Here is a 13,884-nt window from a genome sequence, read left to right on the forward strand (position 1 = left end):
CATAGAACCTGAACTAATAGCAAAGGGATGAAGACAATCACACTTGAAGTAGCAACCGATGAAGAAAAATCAAATAAAGAGCTGGTGTTTGAAAACTTAAAAAAAAATCCCAAGACAGACTCAAGTCTGAGAAGAAAGAAATGTTCCCCACCAATTGTATACTCCTCCATGTAAAGAACTCAAGACACAGATAACCTCCTCTTATGCTCCCCCTCACTCCATCCCTCTTGAGGATGACTACCAACCTTAGATACTAGATGGACACCAGAAAGATGAACAAAACATTGAAGAAAAGGAATGGAAAACTTGGGTAATTTTGGTACAACAAATTTAACCGTATTATTACTGAAACTTTTCTTTATTACCTAGATATTTTGGCCTGTAAATGTTAGTGTATTGTTAACTCAGCTAGTAACGGCATATTTGGATTACACAGTTAAGACTTTAATTAGACTAACAATAAGTTATCGGCTCTACATGTACAGCATGTTCCTTTTTGCCTTTAAAACTTCAAGCTTTAAGTGCTCCTCTTTAAATAGCATGTAGTGCAGAGTATATAGATGGTTAAATGGAAACCAGGAGCTCAGTAAATGGAGCCCTTTGGGAAGTTAAACTGCTCTGATTTCCCTGCCTACTACTACTACTTCACAGACAACCAGATTTATTCCTTCAAAATAAACCTGCCCATTGTGTTCTGTGATATACAGGAGATATAAAGCGTGATTAGACTTTTTTAAGAAGTGGTTATTTTTTACTTCAAAAAAGATAGTGAGTTGCCTGAAAACTAACTTATGCTGTCATGCAATTCTTGCCTCCCAGGAACATCTAAATAAGGCCTGCAATTTCTGCAGTAAAGTTGAGAACATATTTTGTTTAAAAGTGGTTTTGATCTCATATGTATTTTTAAATGCAATGTTCAAAGTACAGGCAAGAGGATGAATACTGTACATAAAAATATGCAAAGGTTTTTATGCTAAGGAGCTATTCTGTCTCCTATTATAATATCATCAGTAGCTTTTGGATGGTAAGCCTCTAGATATGCAACATCTTCCAGAGGTATTATAACATAATCTAAAAAGCAGATGAGCTTTCTGAATTAGTACCACCATCATACGCATTTCCTAAGTTCAAGATATTATGAAATCCTTTTTTTTGCTGCTTTCTGTCTTTGTTTTATTCTGATACAACTATCATTCTATAACACTCATCAATTACTCCGAAAGAAACAGAAATAAATTAAGGACAAGTTCAAAGTTCACTATGCTCAAAATAACACCAAAACCTGTGATTTACTCACAGTAGTGATGACCAAATCTTAAACAGAGTGACAGTTAATTTTCACTGAAAAATGTGATAAAATAGAATTTAATTAATGATTTCTTCTCTAATGTCAATGTCACTAAGCCCATAAAACAAAACAAAAAAAAACAAACAAAAAAAGGATCAGCGTTCTGAAGAAACTACATATTTTTTTCTTGGATTTTTTTTCCCTCAAACAGGAGTGGTATTCTTTAGGTCCTGGAGAACCTGAACGATATCTAGACACATACTGATAATTGTTACTTTACCTAATCTATTGCTTACTGACAGAATTCAAATTAAAAAACCACCACCAGCAGTAACACTCTTTACTCTGCTTCTACTCCCTCTTAGTAGAAGAGAAAAACTAGAGAAGTTAGAAAAGCTCCTATGCAACATTTATTATTCAAGAAGCAAATGAAGTTTGAAAATGAATGTCCTATTGGTTTTAACAAAAATGTCCACAGATGGTGCACAAGAAAAAACATTCTTTTTCTTTGGATGGATGTTCTATTTATTAAGCTAATCATTTGTCAAACTGACAGATGTGGTAGACCTAATCAGATGTTTTCTGCTTTATTCCAGTCTTATTTTGAGATGTGAAGGAGGCCTTTGCACAGCTATAGAAAAAGTGCATTGCATGACAACTGCATGTCCCTCAAAGAACAGGAAGAGATGGGACTTAATGCCTTTCTAGAGCTCAATTGGTAAGAAAAAAAATCCAATTAAGTATTATGAATGCTGTTGATACATAATGAAGTAGTAACTGAAATAACAGAGCTGAACTCTAATTACTGGTATTTTGTATGATTTTTTTATGTTGATGGTACACAGGCAAAGAATAAATAGATTTTAAAGAACAATCTAAAATACTGCAAGGAAAGAGTAATTAGCAGCGGTTTTCTTTTTCTGTCCTTAATCCTGCCAACAGAAGAGACGGTCTTAAGAAGTAAGTGCCTGTAATGAAATGCTGACATTGCAGCTAATATTGAACTATGGCAAACAAAGAAGGAATTATCTTGAAAAAGTGAATCTTCAAATATGGTAAAGTAATTAGAGACAATAATTATTTGAAAAAGACAATTACCATAATATTACCAAAAACTTCATAGGTACGGACCAATAAAATACATATTTTTGCCGATGTAACATATTGTAATGGAACAACAGTAACAGAAATCCATACTACTATGCAGTCGTCCTTAATTACACAGAGAGATGGTACTTTTTTTCCAAGGTATTATCACTTTGCTCTTGTCACCATACGTTATGTGAAAAAAAGGGCAGATGGAGCATTTGTTTTTGAATAAAGATGAATACAGGAACCCTGATCAGCCTCCAGATCACAACTCAAAGCTGTTGTTCTAAAGCCTGTGAATCTCTATCTGACAAAAAACGTACTATTGGAAGCAAATGTCCAATTAGAAACGCATAATGATAGTTTTTCCAGAAACGTAATTACGTAAGTATATGCTGTTCACATTGTTTAGTTTCATCCACTCTCTCTGTTCATTGCCTAAATTCTATCAACATAAAGAAGTAAAATAATTGAAGTAGATGCTTTAAATAGACAAGTAATGCCTAGTTTTAAGCAAAGTAATACTGCTTAACTTGTCTTAAAAAAAAAGAAAAACGTAACCTGAAGGAATCTCTCATAGATGTACTAGGTTTGGTAGGATAGAGTCAATTTTCTTCATAGTACCCCATCTGGTACTGTGTCTAGGATTTGTGACCAAAACAGTGTTGATAACACAGTGTGTTAGCTATTGCTGAGCAGTGCCTGGAGAGCGTCACGGACTTTTCTGTTACCCGCTCTGCCCCACCAGTGAGGAGGCTGGGGGTGGGCAAGAGGCTGAGAGGGGAAGCGGCCAGGACAGCTGACCCCAACTGACCAAAGGGATATCCCATATCATATGATGTCGTGCTCAGCAGTAAACACTGAGTGAAGAAGAAGGAAGTGGGGGGATGTTCAGAGTTATGGCTTTTGTCTTCTCAAGTAACCGTCATGCATGATTAAGCCCTGCTTTCCTGAAGATGGCTCTAAACACCTGCCTGCCAATGGAAAGAAGTGAATTAATTTATTTCACTTTGCTTGTGTGTGCAGCTTTGCTTTATCTATTTAACTGTCTTTATCTCAACCAACAAGTTTTCTCACTTTTACCCTTCTGATTCTCTCCCCAGTCCCAACCAGGTGTGGGAGTGAGTGAGCAGCTGTGTGGAGCTGAGCCGCTCCGCATCATCATGTGGACATCAATGATGTGGACATCAATGATGCCTACCTGGGTTAAACCTCAAGAATAGATTATATGAACTTCAATTGGATTACTAAGGTAATTTTTAGGTTCTAGTCATAATATCAAGAAGCAAGACTGCACAGAAATAACAGTCATAAACTCAATGCACAGCATGAAAAGAAAGGGAGGAAAAAAATGGAAAACTGCATTAACAAGCATCCATGCATCACATCACTTCTTGGGCATGTCATGAAAGTTTGCTCCTCAAACTCTGTTCCCTGGAGCATGATTTGGTGCCATTAACAAAGAGGTACACATATTTAAGAATCGTGTGTCATATTTAAGAGCTACACAGAATCATGCTAGAGAAATAATTCAAATCATCCATTGCATCACACCCTGAATATGTAGGAAAGTTACGTATGAAACATTTGGTTTTATCACCATTTACCTTTCTCAGGTAGTCATACTATTTTAGTGTCGAGCAATATGTACATGTGTCCTGTTTTGCACATGAGTACAGTGAATCAACATTTCCAGGAAGACAGATCTATTGGGTATGATGTGCACAGATGGTATGAGCACATTCAGGAAAGCCAAGACGTTTTTCTTACGCCAAATTTACCATGTGTTGTCAGACCAATGATGCAGAGCATCTGCAATACAACTTCTGCACTTCCTGAAATCAGGGCATCACTGCACAGGTCTTATGAAGCTGATTTGCATAATGCACATGTCCAAGATCCCTAGATTTTGAGTTATAAAATTTTGTAATCCATTCAAGACTTGTACTTTGAACAAGACCACTCCCAAACATCTATAAACAAGACCTTTGAATACCACTTGAATACAATTTCTGGGGGCAGGGAGGCAGGGGAGGGAGGGAGGTCGGTCGAGAAGAGGTTTGAACGTCTTAGCCTAAAACAACAATAAGGTTTTTATTTGCTTGGTTTTTTTTAATGCAAACTAGTGCTAGAACTTGATCTGGATGCTGTCACATTGACAAAACTATTAGTTTTGCCAGTGTGTATTTATACAATTACAGTCCTTCTATAGTATGTAATCTTATATATGTAATGCATAGCTTAGTCTAGTTCCACACACCTGCTGCATATTTAACACATACGGAAAAGTTAAAAGCAACTTTCCCATCTAGAATATCTTACTGACTTATGTAGGCAACACCATAAGAGTTGCCCTAACTACACATTAGCACATTATATTAGCACAATATATTATTTTATTCATACTTTCTAGTTAAAATTTCCTGTCTTATTGATCTACTGTATTTGACTGTATTTGTAAGTTGAGAGCTGCCCACCTCACAACAACATAATAAACTTGGCGGTGGTTGGTTTTTTTTGTTTGTTTTGGGTTGTTGGAGTTTTTTTGGTGAGCAACAGATCTCTGCAGTAACAACCTGCTACCTGGCTCAAAATTAAAAAAAAACCAACTGTATAATTTTGATATGTTCCTAAAAGCTATTGAGTTAGCACAGTTTGGTGGAAAGATTCACAATAAGCAATTTTCAGGGCACACATAAAGCAGGACAATATTGTTATTTCTGATCTTGAAATAGAAAGTATGTAGCATTATTCTTCCCTCAGATTACCCAGAAGGTAGCTTTAATGCGTGTGCTATGCAACCAGTAAGGCACTTCTGACAGGCCTCTTGAGCGATTTACCTGAAGACTATTCTAAAGTAGCATAATCTTCCTGTCAACTTTTGCTGGTGTCATCGAGGGAATTATGTCTAGTTTGGCAGCAGGCTAGGGTAAAAGGGTAGGAGGACACAAGGCACAGAAAAAGTAAAAAAGTTTAAAGATGGAAGTCTTAAGGCATTCTTCTTGGTTTCTGAAGGCTATGCATAGAAAGATAGCAGTGTTTCATAACAATTTCTAGTTGGTACATATGCTTTCACACCATTTCCTGTATATGTTTCTTATATCAAAAGTTCCTTTTTGCCTAGTCTAACAAGATCCATTTTTCCCCTCCTCAGTGGGAATTCTTTGATCAACCATTCAACTTCTGCTCAACCATTTCCTACCACGCTAATAACATGCTTTCTACCATATATAAAAATAGTGGAAATGGTGATCTTGAGAGGCAGAAGGATATTAATATGTTTAAAGTCTGTATAAAGTGACTGAAACAATGTTATGGTAACCACTGGCCCCAAAATATGTGAATATGCTAATTCAATGAAGAACATAATAGACATGGAATATTTTTTTTAAAATTTGAATGAGTAATGACAATATTTCTTGTGTAAATGAGGTTTTTAAAGATATGCAGGACACTGGATAGTCTTCAATTTGACACTCAGCGTCAAAAACTTTTGGCTATTTCAGATCACGCAAGACAGCAGACTACTCTGTATTCTTTATTTCTTGAGAAGGCCCAGTGGGTAGGTAGTAACTCCATTTATAAAAATGGAGTAGTCTCCATTTTCTGTATTCTCTAGACTACCCTAAAGCCAAATCGCTAGCAGCAGCTATGGTGTTACCAAAGCCTTGTTCAGTGGGTGTGTTGAAAGATCATTTTTCTTTTAGAACTTTAATGATGTTTCTTATGTTTTAAGTAGTGAATACAGACAAATCTTTTGTCTGAAATGAAATATAATCATAACATACAGATGCTGATGATCTTAACACAATGCATAAAGCATAATGAAACTAATACTGATAAATCAATTTTTCTTTCTCTGGAGACTGTTTACAGCATATTTATATTCAAATGCTTCATAGTACCTGTTATTGTCTGGCATAATGAAATATAATTCATAGGCAACTACTGCATAGAATGTCTCTAAAAAGGTAAATCTGCTTGCAAATCCAATGATCTTTTTAAAATATAATTTAAATAATAAAGACTCCAAATAAGAAACAAGCTATAGGACCACATAATTTCAAAAACAAAAATTTTGAGTGAAAGGTTATATTTACCTTGGAATATATTAGAAAATGCCACCACATCATGGGTGACATTTCTAAATACCAATTTAGCTGATTTTATGAAATACAGCTCCTATTTCTCTAGAGCCAAACTGAACAAACACTTTAAAGCAAGAGAAATTCCTTAGCCCAGCAGCACTGTTTAAAAATAAGAAAAATACGAAGCCTTATAATTTTGTCCACAGTTCAAAGATGGATATGAAATACTCCAACCTACATAGTAATCCAAGCTGGAGTTTATCAGCCTACCCTCACTAGTCCAAAACTACAGTTTACTAGTCTGTACACAGAGTGCTCATTTCATATACTGAATATTGGAACTTATAATAATTCTTGTGTTAAATGTATACCACATAGAATAAGAGATTGCACAATACCTGTTTCAGAGTTCATAAATAGTATCTGTCAAGCATTTCTGATGAATGATACTACTGCTATGCTGATTTACTGCTTGGAGCTGTAAGAAAGTGAATTCACACCAATATACCTGAGTTTTGGAACATGCCATCAATTGGATGATTCACGTTTCCTACAATACTCTGTGTTTATATTTATATTTTTATATATATATTTATATTTGTACATGTATCTATATAAAACCAAACCATATATACTATTTAGGAGTATTTAACAGGGCTATATTTTCTGTCATTCAAATCAAATGTTTTAGGTTAAAAAAAGTCCAAAGTTTTGTACTTCCTGTGTCTCACTCCTATTCAGAAAACCTATTTAGTTATTTTTTTTACTGTCTATTTAGGAACAATCCTAACAAAAAAAGTATATTTGAAATACAATGTAGATTTCCAGCACATCAGCTGACAACTCTTTCATTTTCATAAAACGGCCCAGCTGCAGCTTGGAATATGCTTTCAAGAAAAACAGGTTTACAGGGGTTTTTTACCTTTTAAAAAAAAAAAAAATAAAAAAAAATTAGGCCTTGTGATTTTAAAGCATAATTCCATTTTCCTATTTTTGGATCAGAACAAGAAGCCCCAGATAAGTCAAACCTAGTTTTCACTGTGTCTAGTTTTGAATGGCTGTTTATAGAAGTTTTGTAATTACAAGTGATTCTAACATTATTTCTTTATTATATTATATTATATTATTTTCAGGATGAAGAAAAGCCATTAATGTACTGTTTTTAAACATTTAACAATTTAGAGAACATAAATAACAAGTGAATTATTAGTTTACACTACTGAACATTAATATTTTTAAAACTCCTTTTCAAATACTTTAGTATTGCATTGTTTTGATTCTAGATGTGTTTTCAACAATTGATTTTATTTTATTACTTCAGTATGTGAACACATCTTTATAATGGACAAAACAAATGCATGGGATGAATAAACCTATTCAGAAAATTATAGAAGAAGATATAGAGTATATATTAATATTCCACAGTACTTTATGCAAGTTAGGGAATCGTATCCAAGGTTTAGAGAAAAATCTTTTTTTCATTAAGAAGAAAAACAATCCTTTTCTCAGCAGGAGGAATAAATGGGATTTGAAACATTTCTAGTCGTTGCTCCTCATAAATTCCAGTTTTCACAACTTGTATTTGATTGGCATACAACGTTCAGCATTCCAGAGTGCAAAACTTCTGCTTCACGCACAGGAGCCTGATTTGTTCTTATGAAATTTATTATAAAAATACCCTGGAGCATTTCATTTAACATTTCTATGTGAGTTGCATACACTGTTCAATGAAATTAACCTATCTGCATTTAGAAGCCAGTAAGCACCACATGCTCTGAAAGGTCTCCTTGAAAACCTCTTGTGAGTTGTCACCATATATTTGGGTCACTAGTAATAAATTCCTTATAAATAAATTATAAGCTGAATTTCATGACCTGTAACATTTCAGGAAAATAAGCACTTGGGAAAAAAAAGTGTCCTTGGATAAGAAATAACTAGTATAGTGAAAAATGGGCCTGGAAATTTTAAAAAAAAGTGATTTCTAATCCCTTGTTACCTAATAAATTAGTAACATATTAGTAAGCCGTAGTCACGATAGTGTCAGGGCATATCATTTCATTAACATTTATTTCTTCCTATTTCAAAGAATGCATAAATCTATCAAAAAACCTATAAGTATTCAAGGCTTTTCGTTATCTTCGATATACTTCATCTCATAGCGTTAACATCAGATTTTTTTGACATTATTGAAACATTCATTATTTCTTGATGGAAACAAACTTAACAGTTTATAACGTACAAGTTTTTTTTGTGGAATGCTTTGCAAACAGAAATGATGAATAAGGTCAAATTAAGTTTTGTTGAGAATTGTGGGATTTTTTCCACATTTAAAAAATGCAGCATCTTGCCTTTCACTTACTTTTTTCCCAACTTAATGTCTCCTATTCAATTGTTTCCAAGGCAATATGGTCATCAGGTTAGATTTTCAAAAATCTCCTGCAAAGTAATACCAGATTCACAAAGGTCCTTAAAAAATTATAGTTCAAATGGTAAATTACTTCTAATGCCACAGACTAGTTAATGATATTTGCCTTACATCTGCACTATACTTATTTATTCCTTCGTTATAACAATAAATCCTCATTCTTTAGAATATCTTCTTTCTTAAGCAATTTAAGGCTACATGAAAGTGTTATGCACTGCTATGAAATGACTGAGGATAACATAGTTATAGAAATGCTAGTAAAACAAACTCGTTAGCCTTGAAAAGCATTAAATATTTTTCATTAGTTAACAGTAATTGGAATAGCATTGAACTTAACATCTGATGGGTTTTCATACAGCAGATTTGATTTATGAGTTTGTTGTTTCATGCTTTTTTATTTTTATACAGAAGGATGAGTAGCACTAGATTATTTTGGGATTTACAATTCCTTTACAACTTATTTGTTTAAACAAACAAATAAATAACCCCCCAAAACCTCAAAACCACATACCTCTCCTGCTTAGATCAATATCTTGATCTTGTTCTGTTAGAGTCTAGTGATTTTGGGGTGTCTCCAATGGAGTGAGAGGATAGTGGTTTATCAGTTTCTTGAATAATATCTCCAACATGTCAGTTGAATTTGAATAAATTCTGATGCAAAATTTTGCTAATTTTTTTTTTTCTCTACAGTACTTATGAATATACATGACAGAAGTGATTTCATATACATATAAGGCTACAAATACATCTGTCTTAACTAGGAAGAAAGCAGTGCAGAACACTGGGGTTTATTGTTTTAGGACAAAGAAGTAGCCACATGCAGCCACAAATATAGAAATGACAAAAGGACATTGCTCTATAAGCCCATAACTGTGGTATCTTCTGTGGAATAAATACTAAATTGGCTAAAAATACAAAAGTACAGCATTGTTCACACATTAAGGAAAAGTATAAAATCAAGAGGCTTCTGAGGTAGAAAATAGCCGCAGCTGGCATGAAGGATACAACACCTGTGGTTCCCTGATAAGCTACATGAGGTACAGGACGGGATGCAATTATTCCGCGGCTTTACCTTATGATGTATAGCGGATATGGGAATGGGATGATACCATGAAACAGATAAGCTGCCAATTAGCTGCCCGCTCGACACTCAGAGCCAACATTTTGTCAAATTTTGATGAAATGCTGTCCTTTGTGCGAACTTTGCTCATTATAATGTCATTATAATACCAAAACACACCTCCATCCCGAAGGCTACCCGCCTCCAAGGTGCGACCACTCCTTCCTGAGTCTGCGCCCTGAATTTCTCGTAAACTATACCTTTAATTGTGAAGCGAGAGAAATTTACACCAATCATGATAAAAGTATGTATGACTAAAGTCACTCAAACTCCACCTTGAAGACAACAAATAGTATAAAAATAGCCCGAAAGGGGGGGATACCCAGGGAAGACACCATCGCAAAGAATTACATCACCGACTTCTGGGACCACTCGATGGGCTGAGCCTCTCTTCCCCCCCATAGGGACGCCTTTGGGTAAGACTTAGATTATACCGAGTGCTTCCTCGGGAAACTTAGAAATTTCTCTAGAGACTCTCTTTTCTACATTTATAGCCAGGCTGTATCGTTTATAACTTTGTCGCACGTTTTGCATATGTAACAATACTTTCATTTGCACGTGCTTTGCAGACAGTGTATTTATCACCGGCAATCCTAACAACCTATATATCTGTTGTTTAAATAAACTGCACTTTTTTTTTAAGTAGATAGTCGTTTTGTTTTCTCACGACCCAAGACTCAAGAGTGACTGTGCTAGTTCATAAGCACGACTAGACTGAAGGTGCAGTCCACTGTTAGTGTATCCAAATCGTAATAGTTTAATACATATTAAACGCGATTGGACTGATAGTGCTGAATTGGGCATCACTCAGAATTTAAACCTAGCCGCACCTAGCCTCCCACCTCAGTGAGGAGGGTTAGAACGCAAGGGGGTTTATTTTCTGCCAAAACTGCTTTGCCCCTTTTCACGCAACATCTTCTCATAGATAAACATGCGCAATTGCTTCCACAAAATTATGACAAATACCTTGAGGTTACAGAGAGCCATATTATAAATAATCAGTTACCATCCATTATCTACTACAAACTAACAGCGGTATTATAAACAACTTTGAATGTCTGCAAGAGAGTTACACCATAGACATCGTACATTAGCTACTCAAATTTTACTGTATGGTTTTCTCTTTGTTGTATCAAAATAACACACGTTATTTCTACTGAATAAAACACACATGAAGTAGAAAACAATTTGTAACTGTTACAGCTACTGCATTTGTCCAGAATCACATTGCAGATGTGGCAAATTAGACCTGTTTTAAATTAATCCTTCATAGACCTTTTACGCTTCATAACAATACACAAAAATATTAATATTGCCTAGAGCTCTTCCTAAATTAGATATTATTACCCAGCCATGAAGAAGAAATTAAGATGAATGAAGTTTAAAAGTTTAATAAAATGGAACATGCATCTCAAAGAGCGTTAATCCGTGCCATCCTTTAGTCCTTCCTATGGTAAAATGTGAAAAATGTTCTATATGACAGTATTTGTATTTGTGTCTTCATAGATTGCAACACCAACAGAGTATATTTCAATTCTTTTCAACATAGTAACCTATGCCATATCTCTTATCAAAGTACTCTTCAAGAGTTCTAATTTTTTACTTTATAACTCCAGTTTGCTTTTTCTATTTTTTTTTTTTTTGAGTATTGAACCAACACATGTGCAAATGTGCTAAGAAGTATGATGTATTTCTACTTTTGGGAAGTTATCCTAGCTACTCTTCACCTAAATAATTTTTACCTAATCATTTTATTAATGTTTCAGATAAACAGTGAAACACTAGAATGAAGCCAGCTATCACAACTTTTGCCACATACTTATTAAGGATTTACTTCTGAATTAAATCTATTAATTAAAAGGAAATTAATGACATAACCATCTAAATAAAACATTCAGCTGAGTTATCTCATAATGTAACATTACATAAAGGATGAGGAAAGAGATGCTAAGTTGAGTTTAAAAGTTGCATCTGTATGAAACAATGAAAGAAAATGTATTTTTCATCCCAATTTAATTATAAATTTCTACTGTGACTGAACACTTATTGTTGACAATATGATTCCTTTTATTTTATTAAACAGAAAGGATCAACTTTCAATTTAAAGTGTAAATATTTTACCTTTTTTTTCTTTAAAAAGCATGCATATTTATAATTATACTTCCAGTACAATTTTTTCTTACAATAAAATCACTGGATTTTGCTCACATAAGATGAACTATTTCTAATAAAGATTATTTGAAATATTTTATTTCAGTCATATCACTGTAGTATGGTAAGACAGAAGTGTAACTTTCATAGTGTTGCTTCTGAAAAAAATATTTAATACAAAGAATCTAATGCCTTGCTACCACCTTCATAACTGAAAATGAAGAAAAAAGACTGTCCGCAATCCAAGATTAGTTTAAGATGTTATAACCCTATAAACTTTTAAATAGAATATATGAGTGCTGCCTCTGATTTTTTAAATTTAATTATATTTTTGAGATCTGCATTCACTGCAATCATGTGGTAATGAAAATAAGAAATTCTTTCCATACAGTGTGTAAAATGCTAAACTGTACTCCTTCTCTTCCAGGGAAAAGAGAGCTGCTTATGAATTATGGTTTAAAGGAAAGTGATAATATGTGTCCCGTAGTTTTATATAAATATACAGATAAACAGAAGCACACAGAATGTCTAGAGAATTATACATATCTACATCTTGCTATTTAAAGCATGTAACGCTAAGATTTGTATTTGAAAGTGGGATTGTTACTAACACACAAACTTGAAGAAATAGAGACAGCATAGATGTTGAGACATATGAAAATTATATGAGAAAATACATCCTTCTTATAGCCTATTCTTACAGCTTGTATTAACAAAAAGAATAACACTGAGAATTCCAGCAGAGTTCAGAGTGTCCACAGAACTCATCAAATAATGAATACCTTATTTCAAATAGAGGGAATCATGGAACTATTGATAACCTCACCATCAAAACCAAAGTGTTCAGGTTGTTTTTACGCTCTGTGTAGTGCTCAAGGGTATGTTTATTCTTGTACGCTTTGCTACAGAACACTGCAATTTTTTAGTAGCGTGCTATGGGAACAATAGATCTGTTTGTACAGACTTTTTTATATATGGTTTAGCATTCAAACTCTAGTGATGGACAAAAGCAGTAGCTCTGATAGAAGTTTAGTGGGTTAGACCTTATTCAAAGACTTGATATGATCAAGTCTTCATCTATCAGAGCTGACTGTAATAGAATTGGTTTAATTTTTTTTATCCATATGAATCCGCACCAATTTTTCAAATACAAAAATCTTACAAATAAGAAGAGGAGGTACAGTCCCTGTCATACAAAGGTTGATAGTCTAAGACCCAGTTAGCAAACACCTTCCTATTTTCTTCACCTTGAAGAAGCTGATACAATAACCATATAATTTCTGGTTTTTTCTTAGTAACTGCACTCACAGGCCATACTGGTGGATTCAGGTATGTTAATATGATACAAATTTTGAAGCCATTTGTTTTAAAATAAAGTATGAAAGTTGGGGTACCTTGGCAGTATCTTCTATTGTATAGCAGGATAACTAGTAGCTAGTATAACTAAGACAGGACAGTTATGCAAACTTTCAAAATCTCAATGAGATGAAAAATAATCCGCTAATTCAGTCTTCCTGTGACAAACAAATTTAAAAGCATTCCACTGTTATATACACCAACATCAGAACAGATCTGAAATAAAGCCTTGAAGTCTTCACATGCTACAAAATAACAAAGGACTGCATGAATTGAAAAGTAACACTAAATTTATGTTCCAAGTATTGCTAAAAAAATTATACAATTGCCTCTGTTCTGCCAGTAACACTTGAGACAGTCCAGCTAT

General features: G+C 34.1%; 1 protein-coding gene and 1 long non-coding RNA gene across 5 annotated transcripts in view; one reads left to right on the forward strand and one right to left on the reverse strand.

The window, feature by feature from the left end:
• CCDC102B (coiled-coil domain containing 102B) overlaps positions 1-13,884 on the reverse strand; it is a 179,005-nt gene that overhangs the window by 87,280 nt on the left and 77,841 nt on the right. The gene's annotated exons all lie outside the window — the stretch shown is intronic.
• The window catches only part of LOC141739395 (uncharacterized), a 28,009-nt gene continuing 24,461 nt past the window's right edge, over positions 10,337-13,884 (forward strand). For both annotated transcript variants that reach the window (XR_012585700.1, XR_012585699.1), the window contains exon 1: positions 10,337-10,426. This is a non-coding gene — a long non-coding RNA (uncharacterized LOC141739395). The remainder of the gene's footprint in view (positions 10,427-13,884) is intronic.

The sequence above is a fragment of the Larus michahellis genome, chromosome 2, assembly GCF_964199755.1.
Source record: "Larus michahellis chromosome 2, bLarMic1.1, whole genome shotgun sequence".
Classification (NCBI taxonomy): domain Eukaryota; kingdom Metazoa; phylum Chordata; class Aves; order Charadriiformes; family Laridae; genus Larus; species Larus michahellis.